The sequence below is a fragment of the Mus musculus genome, chromosome 11 (genome assembly GCF_000001635.26).
Source record: "Mus musculus strain C57BL/6J chromosome 11, GRCm38.p6 C57BL/6J".
In the NCBI taxonomy this organism is placed as follows: domain Eukaryota; kingdom Metazoa; phylum Chordata; class Mammalia; order Rodentia; family Muridae; genus Mus; species Mus musculus.
In genome coordinates, this window is record NC_000077.6 from 32,848,780 (window position 1) to 32,855,965 (window position 7,186).

Genomic DNA, 7,186 nt, shown 5'->3' on the forward strand with positions numbered 1-7,186 from the left:
GTGTGCAATTTGTAGTTACAAAGCTTGAACAAGTTACTGCTGAAAAAGCCTTCATGCTCCAGACTTTTTGGTTTGTTTTTGTTTTTCGAGACAGGGTTTCTCTATATAGTCTTGACTATCCTAGAACTCACTGTGTAGACCAGGCCTGGACATTTGTTACCTCCAGAATCCCCCAGGGGAAGTCCATGCCCAGTGTGCTGGACTGGATGATCACTGTGTCCTTTACAGCTGATGCTCTTAAAGCGTAGAGCCTTTGCGAGGTGACTAGGTAATAAGGGCTCAGTGCCCTTACAGAAGTCCTGTGGGAGGTGATTTTGCCTTCTGTAATGAGGTGGCCTCCATTGTGCCCAGCAGCTCCTGGCAGACACAGCTCTGCCCATGCTTGCAGCTTCCATTTCTCAGCCTACAAAACTGTAGAAGATGGCTTTCTGTTTTCATGAGCTTTCCAGCATGAGGTGTTTTGTTATACCAACAAGAATGAGTTACAACAAGAGTAAGCACAAATATGATGCTATTTTTCCCAACCCCCCTCCCCCGATCCCCGATGACTTCTTAATAAAAGGCAGTGTTACTTGAAGCGGTCTGGCTTGAACACAGAAATGAAGGAGAGCAGTCTGAGGGTCTGCTGTGGCACTGGGGTGGCTGAAGTGGGTGGGAAAGGGCTTTGAGGGTGTCAGCGAGGTATCTATTGGTCATGGATGGTAGAACTCCATCCTCCCATGGCTTAAGCAGAGAGAGAATTATCAGCTCACCATGTTGTTTCAACATCTCATTTTTTAGTTATATGGTCTTATCTCTTGGCACGCCTAGTAATTTTTGCTTCAAGGTATCAGGCGTTATTTATAAAATAGTTATCAAGTCTTTAAGAGATGTTATCTTCCTCCGTAGCCGCTCATTCATCTTTTTCTATATCAGGTCACATGGAGGTCGATTGCCTCAACCCCTCATCTAAAAGGGCAGCGTGGAGAGGTCCTGAGGGGCTCTGCCTTGCTTCCCTGTCCAGGCCTGACCCCAGTTTCCTCTTCAAGCACCAAGACACTGCAGGGAACATATCTATCTCCACAAGGCTTTCTTCCTGTTTTCAGAATCTTGTCTCTTGTCCCTTGGTGGTGAGCTCTGCCCAGGGGACAATCTGAAGTTTTACATTCTCTTCTGTCCTCCGAATTAGCCAGTGCCCTGAGAAATGTAGTGACCACATGTCAGATTTCTGTGCAGGCCCTGTCCTCTGCCCCCTGCCCCCTGCCCCCTGCCCCCTGACCTCTGTCCTCAGCTGTGGATGTTCACACTTGCAAAGCTTTTGACTTGGTTTCTTAACAGAAGGCAGCGTGTGCATCCAGTGCTTCTGCTTGCTGTGGGAGGGAGGGCATGCAGCCCTGCTGCTCTCTGCTCTCCATGCTGGATGCAGGCTATCCAGTAGATAATAGCCAACACCTCCAAGGGTGGACTCAGAATTCAGGAGTGGCTGGATACAGAGGGCACTGATGCGTTCAGCATTGCACTGATCTCTGTCTATCTCTCTCCCTCACTGGCTCACTCTGTAGCCCACTGTAGGGAAGATTCCCACCAGCTCTAGATTTATGCACGTGAACGTTCCTGGTGGAAAAGAGGTCCTTCTTTCTTTTTTTCTTTCTGTTTTTCCTTCCTTCCTTCTTTTTTCCTTTCTCCCTCCCTCCCTCCCTCCCTCCTTTCCTCTCTTTCTCTTTCCTCTCTCTCTCTCTCTCTCTCTCTCTCTCTCTCTATATATATATATATATATATATATATATCATATCAGACTCAACAGAAAGGAAGTCTTTCATTGGCTTGGTTTGGGTCTTATGTCCACCAATCACTGTGGCACTTTCTAAGGATTTATCTTATGTACACCATGGGGTCTGGCTGCCATCAACCCCCTTGCCCTCTGTCCTCAGGTGTGGCTGTTCACATTTGCAAATGATATGCAAATGAGCATGCAAATAACATGCAAATGAAGCCAAACACTGACACTGAAAAGCAGCTCTTTCTCCCATTACCTCAGATCCTGCTGGCACCTCAGAGACTCTTTGCTGGGGAGTTTTATGTCAAGTAAACACAAACTAGAGTCATTTTGGAAGAAAGAACAACACAACTGTGAAAGTGCCCCCATCAGACTAGCCTGTGGTACATATTTTAGTTGATAATTGGTGTGGGTAGACCCAGCTTACAACGGGCAGTGCCATTCCTAGGCTGGTAGTCCTGAAAACTATAAGAAAGCAGGCTGAGATGCCATTGCGAGCAAGCCAGAGGCAGTACCCCTCCATGGCCTCTACTTCACTTCTTAGCTCCAGGATCCTAGCCTGCCTTGATTTTTCTGTCCTGACTTCCTTTGAGGATGAACTACGATACGGAACGATGTATGGAACAAGCTCTTTCCTCCCAAGTGAAACCCTAAGACAGACCCTCTAAGTAGCTCATTCTGTGGCCTTCAGAACTCTGGTAAAGATTCCCATCACTCCTGGACTTGGTCACTGCCTGGAGATGTTCTAGTGTGCCCTCTTGCCTGTTCTGCACCCTACTGAGATTTCCCAGTTCCGGGGTGTTCCCCATCCTCTCTCAGCTGTAATCCCATCACGACCACTCATTTCCTTGACTCTCCCCAGTGTCTCCACTCCCTTTGCATCCTGGCTTTGCACACTACCCACTTGCCTGCCCATGTCCAGCTCAGGGACACAGCTCCTTTCTTATCCTTTTTAGAGTTCGCAGTTGGCATATAACGAGAAGAGTTTGTGCAGCTGTGGAGTAATGTCATCATCATGAGAACTGTAGACGATCAGTCTTTATCTTGCTTTTCTCTGGTGTAATCCCCCAATTCCTTTGCAGATGCCTCAGAACCTGTAAAGCCCCGCCTAAGACCTGTTCAGGGGCTCTCTCACAGTTTCCTTCATCTGTGAAATGGTTACCTCGGCGCTGGAGAAGTGCGCATGCTCCCTTCTTCTGGGTTAGCATAGGACAGAAGCCCCCAGACAGAGCCCTAAGACTTGGAGAGAGACAGAAATAAGTAGCCCCACCTGTGCCGTAGACTATTCCTGAAGGTGGCGCTAAGTCTGGACGTTTTAGCTACAAGGACTGGGACTCTTTTTCTCCCATGTCAGTGCACCTGGGTTTCTTTATCAGCCAAATATGGCCAGTCGGTCCATGCACAAAGTCCTCGTTGCTCGGAACATTTTCTTTCCTTTGTGATTAGACCATTCTCATTGATGCTGTTGATTCACAAAACAGACTTGAGCAGCCCACTTGAGTCAGATTCTGTGCTGGGCATCTCAGATTCCTCCGCCAACAAGTAGGGGAAGGCTTCCCTTGGTAACAGTGGGTGTTTAGTTGGATAAAGGGGAAACAAAACAAGACAAAACCAGACCAAAACAAAACAAAACAAAACAAAAAAACCCCAAATCATAAAAACCTGAAACTGGAGCTGTTTGAGTGCTCTGTTGAGGTTAAAAAGGTGAGCGGCTGAGCTCTCGGGGAATGGCGGGAGCCATCGTGGATGGGGTTAAGGCATGCGATGATCATAAGACAAGCTCTGTAAGAAGCCACGGGACCAATATTCTTTCAGACTTTAGCAGACTTTAGAAGTGCTTGTGTGTTGAGGTTTGGTCTTTTGCTATGCATTGTTTTTGTTTGTTTGTTTGTTTTTTTGTTGTTGTTTGTTTGTTTGTTTTTGGTTTTTTGAGACAGGGTTTCTCTGTGTAGCCCTGGCTGTCCTGGAACTCACTTTGTAGACCAAGCTTGGCCTCGAACTCAGAAATCTGCCTGCCTCTGCCTCCTGAGTGCTGGGATTAAAGGCTTGCGCCACCATGCCTGGTTTACTATGTATTGTAATGCTAAACACTGCCCCTCCCCCCAAGCCTGGTTGCCTCCTCCCATGAGATAATCTGCACATACATCAAGTAATGCTATGTGATCTTGCTCTTTAATTTATCCCTAATTGGTGAATAAAGATGTTGACAGCTTATAGCTGGGCAGAAAGGAGATAGGTGGGGTTTTGATTCCCGGGATGGGGGGGGGGGGGTGGTGCTGAGAGGACCATGAGGTGAAAGAGGAAAGTGGAGAGAAGAGAAGATGCCATGGGATAGGTGAGGCATGAACACATGGCCATGAGGGCTGGCTAGAGTTAGAGCGGCCCAGATGGAATATGGCAAGTTAGAACTCAGGGTTATTAATAGGGACATAAACCACTCTCCTTAAACAAGATGAATAAATTCAAGTGTGTGATTCTTCTAGAGTTTTATGGACGGTTTTGTTTGTTTGTTTTTGTTTATTTTTAAGTCAGTTTGGGAAAATTTCCCCTCACTTCCAATCAGCACACTTGTTTTCTGGAACCTCTTTGTATTTGGTTATTTGGAAAGCAGCCTGAAGTGGGAACTTCAAGGGTTCTTTGGAAAGTCACTTGTGTTGGATGGTGTTTTACTGGGGCAAACACATAAAGGAGTATTTTCCTGAAGTAGACACAGGTGAAAGGGTGTCTCACTAAGGCAGATTGTGAAGGAACATTTAGCTGAAGCAGACACAGGAGAGAGGACGCATGAGAAAGGACATGTGATGAAAGTTTTTTTTTTCTTGGATTTTCGAGACAGGGTTTCTCTGTGTAGCCCTGGCTGTCCTGAAACTCACTCTGTAGAACAGACTGGCCTCGAACTTGGAAATCCACCAGCCTCTGCCTCCCAAGTGCTGGGATTAAAGGCATGTGCCACCACTGCCCAGCTTGTGATGAAAGATTCTTTGCTAACAACACGCATGTATTGGTCCACCGCCTTACCTTTTGTAGTCTGAGCCGCCTTTGTCAGGACTCCATAGGGAGAAACATGCCAAAATACATCCAGTGGTGTGCTGCACTTTCTTGCCACTTCATCGGACTGGGGCTGTTTGGCAGAGTGATGTCAGCTGAGACAGACACACGTGCAAGACCTGTGGAGGACATGTGTTGTTTGAAGGGTATAAATAGGACTGGGCAGCAGTGATAGAGGCTGAGCTTTGAGCTAGCTGTACAACACTTGTTGGTCTTGCATCTTTGCTGAGAACTTCTCCTGGTGTTCCTCCTGGTCCCTCCAACCGACTCCTGTGGAGGCCGAGGCCTGGCTGTCTCTGCTAGGCAGTGCCACCACTGCTGATTCATATTTGCTATCCCAACTCTATCAAATTAGACTGCTGGTGTGTCCATGGTGTGTTTGAAAGTAGATCAAGCTGCCACTGCTAACCTGTGAACTGAACTGCTGATTTCCAGACAACACAGACAGAAGTTGCTCCAAAAAGCCTTTCTAAACAGTTCCACTCCAACCCCACCCCCATCCTTTCTTTCTCACTACCTCTGGTGGGTGATGGGCTAAAAGGGAGCTTAAAGCATTTAACAACCATCATTAAAAATAAAGTTTGAAAAAAACTAAAGTTACAACAGCCCACTTAGAAACTACAGTCATCTACACACTAGTGAATTCGAAAATGGTGTAATTATGATACCAGGGCCGTCTTCCAGCTGCTACAGGGACAAGAAATTCAACACTCTCTTGGTTGGTAAGACACCATATTGATTGGGAGAACCTTTGTGGGCAGAGTAGTAGGGTTATATGGGATGAGATGCATTTGGCTGCGAGTAACAGAATCCACAACAAAATGGCATCCTGAAATTTGTTTTGCAAAAGCCCCTGGTACATAGTAAGTCAGATGCTGTCACTCAGTGTGGCTGCACATGTATGACATGAACTGAAAGTGATTTCCACAAAAGACCAACTTCCATTACAGACTGGGCTTGGGCTGTGCTACTTGGCATTTTCCAGCTCTGGACTTTTCTATTCCACTGGAAAATATGCTGAAAGTGATTCATCAAAGTCACCTTATGCACTAATAAGGGGTACAGCCACCATGTGGAAAACACTGCCTTAGACAAGGAAGACATCAATGACTTCATACAGGAAGATGTTTTGGGGGCAGAGAAGCCTTTGAGATCCTGCAGGGACACAGCTGTATCCCACAATTACAGAATTTTCCATAGATCCTGATCTACCTGTAGAAAATTAGAAATGTGTCCTTGGTGCTTCTACATCTAGCAGTTGACACACACACAGAGACACAGACACATACAACGAGGCGCAAAGGAGACCTTTCCTAAAAGCCCTCCAATCAGCTTCTCCTGTGGTCCCAATGATCAGAATTGGTCACATGACTCTACCCTAGCTGCAAGGGAGGCTGAGAAAACCAGCATTTTAGCATCTGTACATGGGCTTGGCGTCTGTGCTGGGAAGGCAAGACAGTGGGGAAGACCTAGTGGGCTTTTAGGCATAAGCATCCTCTTACCCCGGGCAATAGTTGAATATTTCACACAGGGGGAATGGCACATATTTCTTAGTTTAGTGGCCTAGTAAGTGGAGTCTGGCAAGGCAGCCAAGGCAATGGAAAGGAGATGCGTAGCTGTAACTGGTTTGTGTGGGAGCATGCTTACCTGGGATAGGGGCTCTCTAGAAAAGGCCCCGTGAAGCCAATGAAGAGAACTAGAGCATGGAGATGGATTGTAGGATCAGCTAAAGAGTAGGTCAACGGGAAGGTGAGCTCTTGGACTCAATAAAGTGTGTGTTTTCCCCACTAGCTGTCCACTCCTGGGGACCCAGATTTGTACTAACACTGAGGACCCAGAGTGACCTGGCTAGCATGGATGGTATGTGAGACTCATAAGGAGAAACCAAAGCAGAGCACATGCCTTCTAACTGTTGTAGTCCCTTCCAGCAGAGGTGAGGATGGGAACTTCCTGGCAGCACTAAGTGGCAGGGCTCAGTGGAGTGGAGTGGTAGGGAACATGCTATAGGGGACATGATCTAAGGCATCTGTTTCAGTGTGAGCTCACACCTGTAAAGCAAGACCAAGGAGCTCAGGGCTCTTTGAGGGAAGGTTAGGAGATGGGTGAGGCCATCTCTGCCCCTGCTCCATATACTCAGTTCCCACCATTTGTGGCCTCAGCCTTGGCTAACCTTCCTGGCAGCAGGTTTGACACCAGGGATTGGGGGACAGAGGCATGACTCAGACTTTGCTGATGCTCAGCATATTTTTCCCCATAGCAGAGTGGCCCCCAGAGGGTAGTCCTTGCCTGGCCCAGTCTCTTGGCACTAGTAAGGGCACCTCTGCAGTCTCTCGGGATAAGCCAGATTCTGGATGGTGAAGGGTTGGAAGGTCTCCCCTGGAT